Source organism: Apium graveolens, unplaced genomic scaffold, assembly GCF_009905375.1.
Source record: "Apium graveolens cultivar Ventura unplaced genomic scaffold, ASM990537v1 ctg5909, whole genome shotgun sequence".
Lineage (NCBI taxonomy): Eukaryota > Viridiplantae > Streptophyta > Magnoliopsida > Apiales > Apiaceae > Apium > Apium graveolens.
In genome coordinates this window covers 68,819-77,681 of record NW_027419150.1, presented here as the reverse complement: position 1 = coordinate 77,681, position 8,863 = coordinate 68,819, and positions in this window count along the sequence as shown.

Here is an 8,863-nt window from a genome sequence, read left to right as displayed (position 1 = left end):
ATTGTTATCTTGTTATGGCGTTTGGTCTCAAGAATGCAGGAGCCACCTATCAAAGGTTGGTGAATAGAATTTTTAAGGATCTTATTGGTAAGACTATGGAAGTCTATGTTGATGACATGTTAGTCAAGAGTCTAGTAAAGACTGATCATATAGCCCATTTAAGGGAAGCTTTTGAGGTCCTGAGGTACCACAAGATGATGTTGAATCCGACGAAGTGTGCTTTCGGAGTAGGATCTGGAAAATTCTTGGGATTGATGGTCTCAAGAGGGGAATTGAGGCAACCCGATAAAATAAAGGCGATCCTGGACATGGAACCCCCCAAAACTGTCAAGGATGTTCAGAAGCTCACAGGAAGGGTTGCTGCGTTAGGACGATTCATCTCCAAGTCAGGAGACAAGTGCTTGTCATTTTTCAAGTCACTAAGAACATCAAAGACTTTGTATGGAATGAGGAAAATCAGAAGGCATTTGAAGAGTTAAAGAAGTATATGGGCCAGGCCCCGTTGTTGGCCAAGCCAGTTCTGAGAAGTTTTATTCTTGTACTTGGCTGTTTCAGAGCGCCTTGAGCGCGTGTTGGTTAAGGAGGAACTGAAAGTCCAGAAACCCGTATACTATGTCAGCAAAATTTTGCATGGTGCTGAGTTGAATTATTCAGCCATTGAGAAATTCGCTTTAGCCTTGGTAATGGCTTCAAGAAAGCTGCGTCCTTATTTTCAAGCTCACCAATTGAAGTGCTAACAAATCAGCCACTGAGAAACATCATTCACAGTCCCAAGGCAAGTGGGAGACTGATTAAGTGGGCAATAGAGTTGGGAGAGTTCGATCTCAAGTATAAGCCACGTACGGCCATAAAAGCCCAGGCACTAGCTGACTTCGTGGTGGAATGTACCATACCCAACCAAGAAGTCGGGGGGCAGGAAGATACCATACCTCAAGACAAGGGAGTCGACAATGGGGACAAGGAGAAAGAATATTGGGTTCTCTATTTTGATGGAGCATCAAAAACAAATTCCAGTGGAGCAGGGTTGGTTTTGCAAAGCCCTGATTCTTAATTGAGTATGCCATGAAGCTAGACTTCCCAACCACAAACAATGAGGCAGAGTATGAAGCCCTGATTGCTGGCCTTGGTCTAGCTGGGACACTTAGAGTCAAAAACTTAAAGGTCCGTGGAGACTCGAAGTGATCATATCCCAGGTAAAGGGAGAATTTGAGGCAAGGGATGATACGATGGCTAAGTATGTTCGCCTAGTAAGGGCTGTGATGACCCAATTTAATGAATGCCATGTTGAACACATTCCAAGGGAAGAAAATGCTAAAGCAGATGCGCTATCAAAGTTTGCTTCATCTGAGATTGAAGAAAGTTCAGGAAGTGTGTACTTCCGTGTTTTGAAGACACGAAGCATAGATGTTAAGCTTGTGGCTCCCGTAGGCTTGGGGACGTCATGGATTGATCCCATCAAGGCTCACATTCAGACCGGTTGGTTGCCAAGCGATGCAATTGAGGCACGGAAGTTAACTGTTCGAGCACTAAGGTACTCTTTGATAGATGGGATTCTATATAAAAGATCTTTCGTGGTTCCTTACTTGAGGTGTCTCAGGCCCGATGAGGCACGCTTGGCTCTTGAGAAGTGCATGAAGGTATTTGTGGCAACACTTGGGGGGCAGGGCCTTGGCTCATAAGTAACCCGTTTAGGCTTCTATTGGCCAGAAATGATGGCTGATGCCAAAGAATATGTGAAGAAGTGTGATCGCTGTCAGAAGCATGCACCAGTTGTTAGACAACCCCCCGAGATGCTGACCTCTATCAACTCCCTATTCCCTTTGCTATGTGGGGGATGGATATTCTAGGGCCTTTTCCTATGGCCACAGCACAAAGGAAGTTTCTGATTGTAGCCATTGATTATTTCACCAAGTGGATCGAAGCCAAACCTTGGCCAAAATCACAACTAAGCAGGTTGCACAATTCCTGTGGGAAAACATTATGTGCCGATATGGAATTCCCCGTATCCTCGTCACTGACAATGGAACACAATTCAACAACGAGGAATTCAAGAAGTATTGTGAAGAAAATGAAATTGAGTTACGATTCACCTCTGTGGCTCACCCGCAAGCCAATGGGCAAGCGGAGGTAGCAAATCGGATAATCCTGGATGGATAAAGAAAAGATCGAGAAGTCAAGAAATAATTGGGTGGAGATACTTCCCATATTATGGGCCTATAGGACTACCTGTAGAGTCACGACAGGAGCAACTCCCTTCATGTTGGCATATGGGGCAGAAGCAGTAGTTCCCGTGGAATATCACATTCCTCTCCAAGGATTCAGGCTTTTGATGAAAAAGAAATGAGGAAGGGCAGAGTTAGCCCTGGATTTAATCGATGAAGTGCGAGATAAAGCACATGCAAAGATAGTAGAATATCAGAAAAAGGCTTCATTCTACTACAACCTAAGGGTTAAAGAGAGGTTTTTTAAACAAGGTCTAGTCTTGAGAAAAATAGAGGCTTCTGGTGTCGGACAGAAAGGAAAGCTTGCCCCAAATTGGGAAGGGCCGTACAGAGTCAAGAGCGTTCAGGGTAGAGGAACCTACAAGCTGGAAACTATGGATGGTTTTGAAGTCCCGAGGACCTGGCACGCACAAAACCTGAAGGTTTACTACGTGTAAGATAGGAAGTACGATTCTCACTTGTCATTGACAAGTAGGTTTAAAAGCACCTTGAAGCTTTGCTTGCATAGGATTTTATATTCCAGTAGAATTTACATTGTCTAGTTATTGTTGATTAGGGTCGAACCCATGCTATGTAAGGTTTTGGAAAACCAGACTTCATATTAAAGAGTTTGAAATTATTTCTATCTAAGGATGTTTAAGGTTCAAATGCATATTAAGATTGTAAAGATAAAACAGAAAAAGGCAAGAAAAGCAACATATAGAATACAAGCCCCGAAGGGTAATAAGTTCTGAATGCGATTAAGTCAATACATAGAAAGCCACAATGGGCCAAACAAGAAAAACAAAATACTCAAAGATCCTTGAAGAAGTCATCATCGATGTTTCCTTCATTGGCAGCAGAAGAAGGAACTGGAACATGATCAGCACCTCGAGGAGAAACAGCTTCGGCCTCAGCAGAAGAAGCAAGAATAGGAGAAAGAGGGATGTCATCAAGAAGAGGCTCTTTCCCAGGAATATCAGGGACTGGATAGGCAGTGAGAGTCACCTCCGGAATCTTCTTCCCAATCTCCTCTACTATCTGCTCCCAACAGCTAGAAAAGGTCTCCGGGAAGTTAGCATCGTACTCAGCATTTAGGACATCCTGAAAGTCCTGAGATGCCTTATACTCAGCTATCACCTCAGCTCGGGCCCTTTGAGCATCCAGCTCCAGCTTACGAACTTTCTCCTTCTCGTCCGCCAGCTCCTTCTCTACCTCACGAAACGAGTGAAGTTGGCCTCGGAAGCCTTGAGGTACCTATCCCTGTCCCTCTCAGCAATAGTTAGGCTGGTCCTCACATCCTTCAAATTGTGAAGGGCAGCCTGGAGATAGGTATTCATCTGCATGAACATATCAAAGTACAGTAAGTAATTAAAAAAAAAAAATAGTTAAAAAAGGAAGAGGCTTACAGAAGCCACGGCCTGAGCACCCAGACGCTCAATCTGTAGGTCATCAGAAGACTCTACGATCTCAGCCCTGTCACGAGGCGTGATCACACTCTGAGACCAAACGGCGGCATGCCTCGGAACTCCCTACTTACCGTGTCCCTCCTCTGAAGGCCCCAAGTGACGGTGAAGGAGAGGTATCTTCATCAAGGCTAGGAGGCCTCTGGGATAAAAAGGTAGGGAACGGCCTCCTGAACCGTGACTGCATGCCGTCACCAATCCTAACCCGCTTGTCGCGGTGGGTCTCAACAGCAGCCCTGGGCTGGCACGGGCCTCCCGCTTCTTGAGATCGGTCCAAAGCGGCCTTAGCTGCAGGCAAATACGAACACGTAAGAAAAAGGACAAATAGAGAAGGAGAAAATGGAACAAAAAGGGGAAAAGAAATACCCTCGGGACCGGAGTCACTTACCTAAACTTGCAAATTACCCTCTGAAAGGATGAGAGCGCAATGTGCAAGTTATCAGCATTAATAGCCTTGATGGCCGCATCCTCATCTATCCCCAATTTAGGTCTCTTAAAGACCCGTCTATACTTTTGAGAAGTTGGGCCTGAAAAAATGATCCAACCCTCCTCGGAATCCAGAAATACAAAAAACCACTCACTCTTCCATGTTGATACGAGTCGGGGTTGGTGCCAGAAATAAAGCAGGAACGGGCCAAGGATCTATGAACTATTTTGACCCATCCTTGGTCCTCAGAAGCATTTACAATTTAAATAAGTAACGAAAGACACAAACATTTGGCTCAAAACCGTGTTTACGAGATTGGGCCATATAACAGTGAATAAAATGCCAAGAGTTGGGTGTGAGTTGGGTCGGACAGACTCGGGCCTCAGCCAAGAGGCGAAAAAACAAAAGGATGAGGAGGTAGGCGAAAACCAGCATAAAAGGTTTCCTTATAGACCCGAATGGCCCCAGGTTTTGGGTAGCAGGCCCTATCATTTGGGCCTGGAGCCTCGGCCCTATAAGGGTGAGAAATGCCAAAAAGGCGGGCTATGGTGCCTACTTGATCTAGACCAAATCTAGAAGGATAATTATATGCATCTAAGTGTAACATGTTAGGGAAAGGCTTGCCCGAATTCGGTTAAAAGATCCCTAAGAGAAATAACTGAGGAATGTACAAGAGATTTTTTACCTCGGCTGGCCCTAGAGGGACGGGCGACAGCTTGGGGGGACATGGGAGTGAGATGAATCGGAATCCGCCATGAATGAAGACAAAAACCCAGGAAGCTCTTGAAAGTAAGTGAAGAAGATGAAGATTCAAACGGAATCTTCAAAATCAGCCCAGAAAGCGGTGGAGTATAAAGCCGGAAATAGCTTGGAGGTGGCGATTCTTAAGAGACTAATTGCAGAGTTGAAGTTTAGAAATTTTTGTGAAGGTGAAGTGTGAGAAATGAACTCACACTCCACCTCTTATATAGAGGAGCTCAAAGATGCACAAATGGGCCTGGGCCTAAGAAAAAGGCGGGAAGCCCATAAGATTTGAATTTTGAAAAGATTTAAAATCAAAGTTCATTGAATGAATCAAAGCTCGAACAACCTCCAACAACGTCTAGGAAGTATGGGGCCTCCAACAACGCCCAGGAGACAATATTCCTAGGCGCTGTTGGAAAGGATGTCTCCTAGGCGGGGGTCAACAACGCCTAGGAAGTATGGGGCCTCCAACAACGCCCAGGAGACAATATTCCTAGGCCTGTTGGAAGGATGTCCTCCTAGGCGGGGGTCAACAACGCCTAGGAAGTATGGGACCTCCAACAACGCCCAGGAGACAATATTCCTAGGCGCTGTTGGAAGGATGTCTCCTAGGCGGGGGTCAACAACGCCTAGGAAGTATGGGGCCTCCAACAACGCCCAGGAGACAATATTCCTAGGCGCTGTTGGAAGGATGTCTCCTAGGCGGGGGTCAACAACGCCTAGGAAGTATGGGACCTCCAACAACGCCCAGGAGACAATATTCCTAGGCGCTGTTGGAAGGATGTCTCCTAGGCGGGGGTCAACAACGCCTAGGAAGTATGGGGCCTCCAACAACGCCCAGGAGACAATATTCCTAGGCGCTGTTGGAAGGTCCGTCTCCTAGGCGGGGGTCAACAACGCCTAGGATGCATTATGCAATAAAAGCCAATTTTCTGATTATTTAATTAATCAGAAAATGGGCTAAAAGTAAGAAAATTGCTGAAAAATTCCAAAAAATAGGGAAAAACAAAAGCAAAAATTCCCAGAAGATCAGGAAAATTAAAAAATAATTTTCAATAATTATTTTTAATATTCTTGAAAAATTAGGGGAAAATACCTGTGAGTACCAAAATAAGGAAATTCCTTAAATATTTTCTGAAAAATATTAATAAGGAATAAATCCAGAAAATTAAAGGATAAATCCCAGAAATAAGGGAAAAAATCCAGAAAAATAAGGAAATTCCTTAAATATTTCTGAAAAATGTTAATATTTTCAGAAATAAGGAATAAATCCAGAAAATTAAAGGATAAATCCCAGAAATAAGGGAAAAAATCCAGAAAAATAAGGAAATTCCTTAAATATTTTCTGAAAAATGTTAATATTTTCAGAAATAAGGAATAAATCCAGAAAATTAAGGATAAATCCCAGTAAATTAGGGAAAAATCCAGAAAATTAGGGAAAAATTCCCAGAAGTAAGGGAAAAATTCCTGGAAATTAAAGATAATTCCTGAATCAAAGGAAAATTCATTGTAAATGTGTAGGTCGCCCCACACTTTACAGAAAAACGAAACCCTGTAAGGGAACAGATAGACTTAACTTCTGCGAAACCTAATCAATGTTCCCAAAAGTTGGGGGGCAAATGATAGGGATAAATAAATTATGATTGTATAATTAAATACTGCATTAATTATACAAGCTGTGGGCTGCTAGACCCAATAAAAAGATATATGATACTCAGACCAGAAAGGTTAAGCCTGATGGACCAGATCAGGCCTGATGGAATAAAAAAGGCCCAAAAGCCCTGATTATTAATTAATTACGAAATTAATTAATAAGGGACAAAACAGATGTTGAAAAGAGTCCCGATAAGAATATAAATCCTTGGAGATTAGCCTCAAGGGGACCTAAAAGGATAAGGAATCAATTTCCTACTATCTAGGACTCCAAAGTCCATTCTAACTATGAGACTTGCCCACCAAGTCTCCTATACCAAGTCCAATTCAAGGACTCCCAACATCTATATAAGGGGTCTCACCCCATAAATCAGAACTACGTTTTTTGGCTTGATTCTCTAATTCACAGAGATAAGTAGGCATCTCGTAAAGGCAGAGTTAAGCTACGAAACACGAGAGCAGCCATTAAAGGCCTTGAGCTCCCGAATCTCAGTAATAAATACAGCAATTATATATACTAGTTTTAACCCATAACAATTTTCTTTAAAAAAACAAAAAAACAATAAAATTAAAAAAGATACCTGCCAAATTCCCTGTACTTAAGCCCCCGGCCCTCGCGCGCTCTCACCCCCAATCCCCTTCTCCTAATCTAACTAATCATCTTATATACGTATGTATTTATATTGATCCGCCTCTACATTAATAAGCCGCACGTCCGCACATCGCCCTAGCAGACTCTACCGCAGCAATACGGAGGTTCCTTCCCAGAAATAACAAGAAAGCTTCCATCCGGTTTTGTTCTTTTCGTGCACTAGCTACATCGCTTTTTACAGCTCCAGCTTATACAAACGTAAGGTTTTCTTCTGTTTCTTGCGTCAATAGCAGCAATATGGTTCTTGTTAATTTGCTATAATCATGGGCCATTCATCTGCATCTTCTCCTCCTCCCAAGAAGAAACAAAAGAAGAGTTTTAAGGCAGATAAGGTTGTTTTTCAAAAATATCCTGCAATCAAAATAGTTGGGGAAACACAAGCTACTTATATTATATGCAAAATTATCTGAATGTAAAATATTCCCAAATAAGTATGTGGATTATAATGTTCTTCTTCATATGCTTTCTCTATCACCTTATCAAGATTTGCATATACTGTTTCGCATTCCCTTTCTGAATGACCCAACAACCCACACACAAAACAAAAAGTGCTTAATCTTTCATATTTAAAGTTTATCCATCCCCAAGTTCCACCTTTTTGCTTGATCTTCATCCTTCTTTTAAGTGGTTTCCGCACATCCATTGATACCCTGATACGTGTATACAACTTCCATCCCCCCTTGACATTAGCTGGATGCGATTTAATAAACGTACTTATGTAGTCACCAACACTCTGTAACAGCTTTTCTGATACCATACCAGTCAGAATATCATATACCTGAACCCATATCTCCATTGTATTAAGGTTCAACATATGTGGATCATCCTTTTCCTTCAAGATCTGATATAACAATACACTTTGTTCGAAAGTCCAGGGCCCTCCTTCAATTACTTTTTGTAAATCTAGTTTGTGAAAAAACCCAAACGAATATCTCTGTCCCCCTATATTTCTAATCTCCATACCTTCTCTAGGCCTCCATAATGAAGCTAAAATATTCTGTTTAGCCTGAAAGTTTACGTTCTTGTCTGTTAAGAATCATCCAATCAATACAAATACTTCCCTATCTTTCCCTCTCTCCTCCACACTAATAACCAGTCCTCCTTCCTCCTCTTTCAATGCCAGCCTCAAGTACATTTCCACCAGATTTGCAGATAATGATGTCATATTATAGTGAATAAACCAAAAGATTTGATGTATAATTAATTTAAAATGAAAGACTAAAAAAACTACTTGTCACAAAGACAAGACATAAAACCTTGCGAGAGCGCATATGGGACATGGCTTCGAGCACCTGCAAAAAATAATCGGAGTCAGAATCTGGGAGCACGCTGGCTAAGAAATGGAAGTGAGGATGAGGGGTGGAAGGATACAACAACGACGACCACCGTCCCTGGCGGAGATGAGGCGACAACGAGATTTATGGAGGTGGATGGTAGAGTGAGCGAGATTTTAGGAGATAACAGCACGATCAGTGTGATCCAACGGAATCAAATGAATGATTTGCTAACAAAAACTCCTGTAATTTCGGAAAGTGATGAGGCAAGCGGGAAAAGTAAGGATAATGTATTGATAGTAACAGATTCAAAGAGAAAAAGGCTGGATAAGGAAGCAGATAAGGAAAGTTATAATAGAAAGGATTTGATTGAAGAGGTTGAAAATATTGGGCCAAAAAACTTGCTAGAGGCGAGACCTGTTTTACAGACCCGCTTATCCCAATGA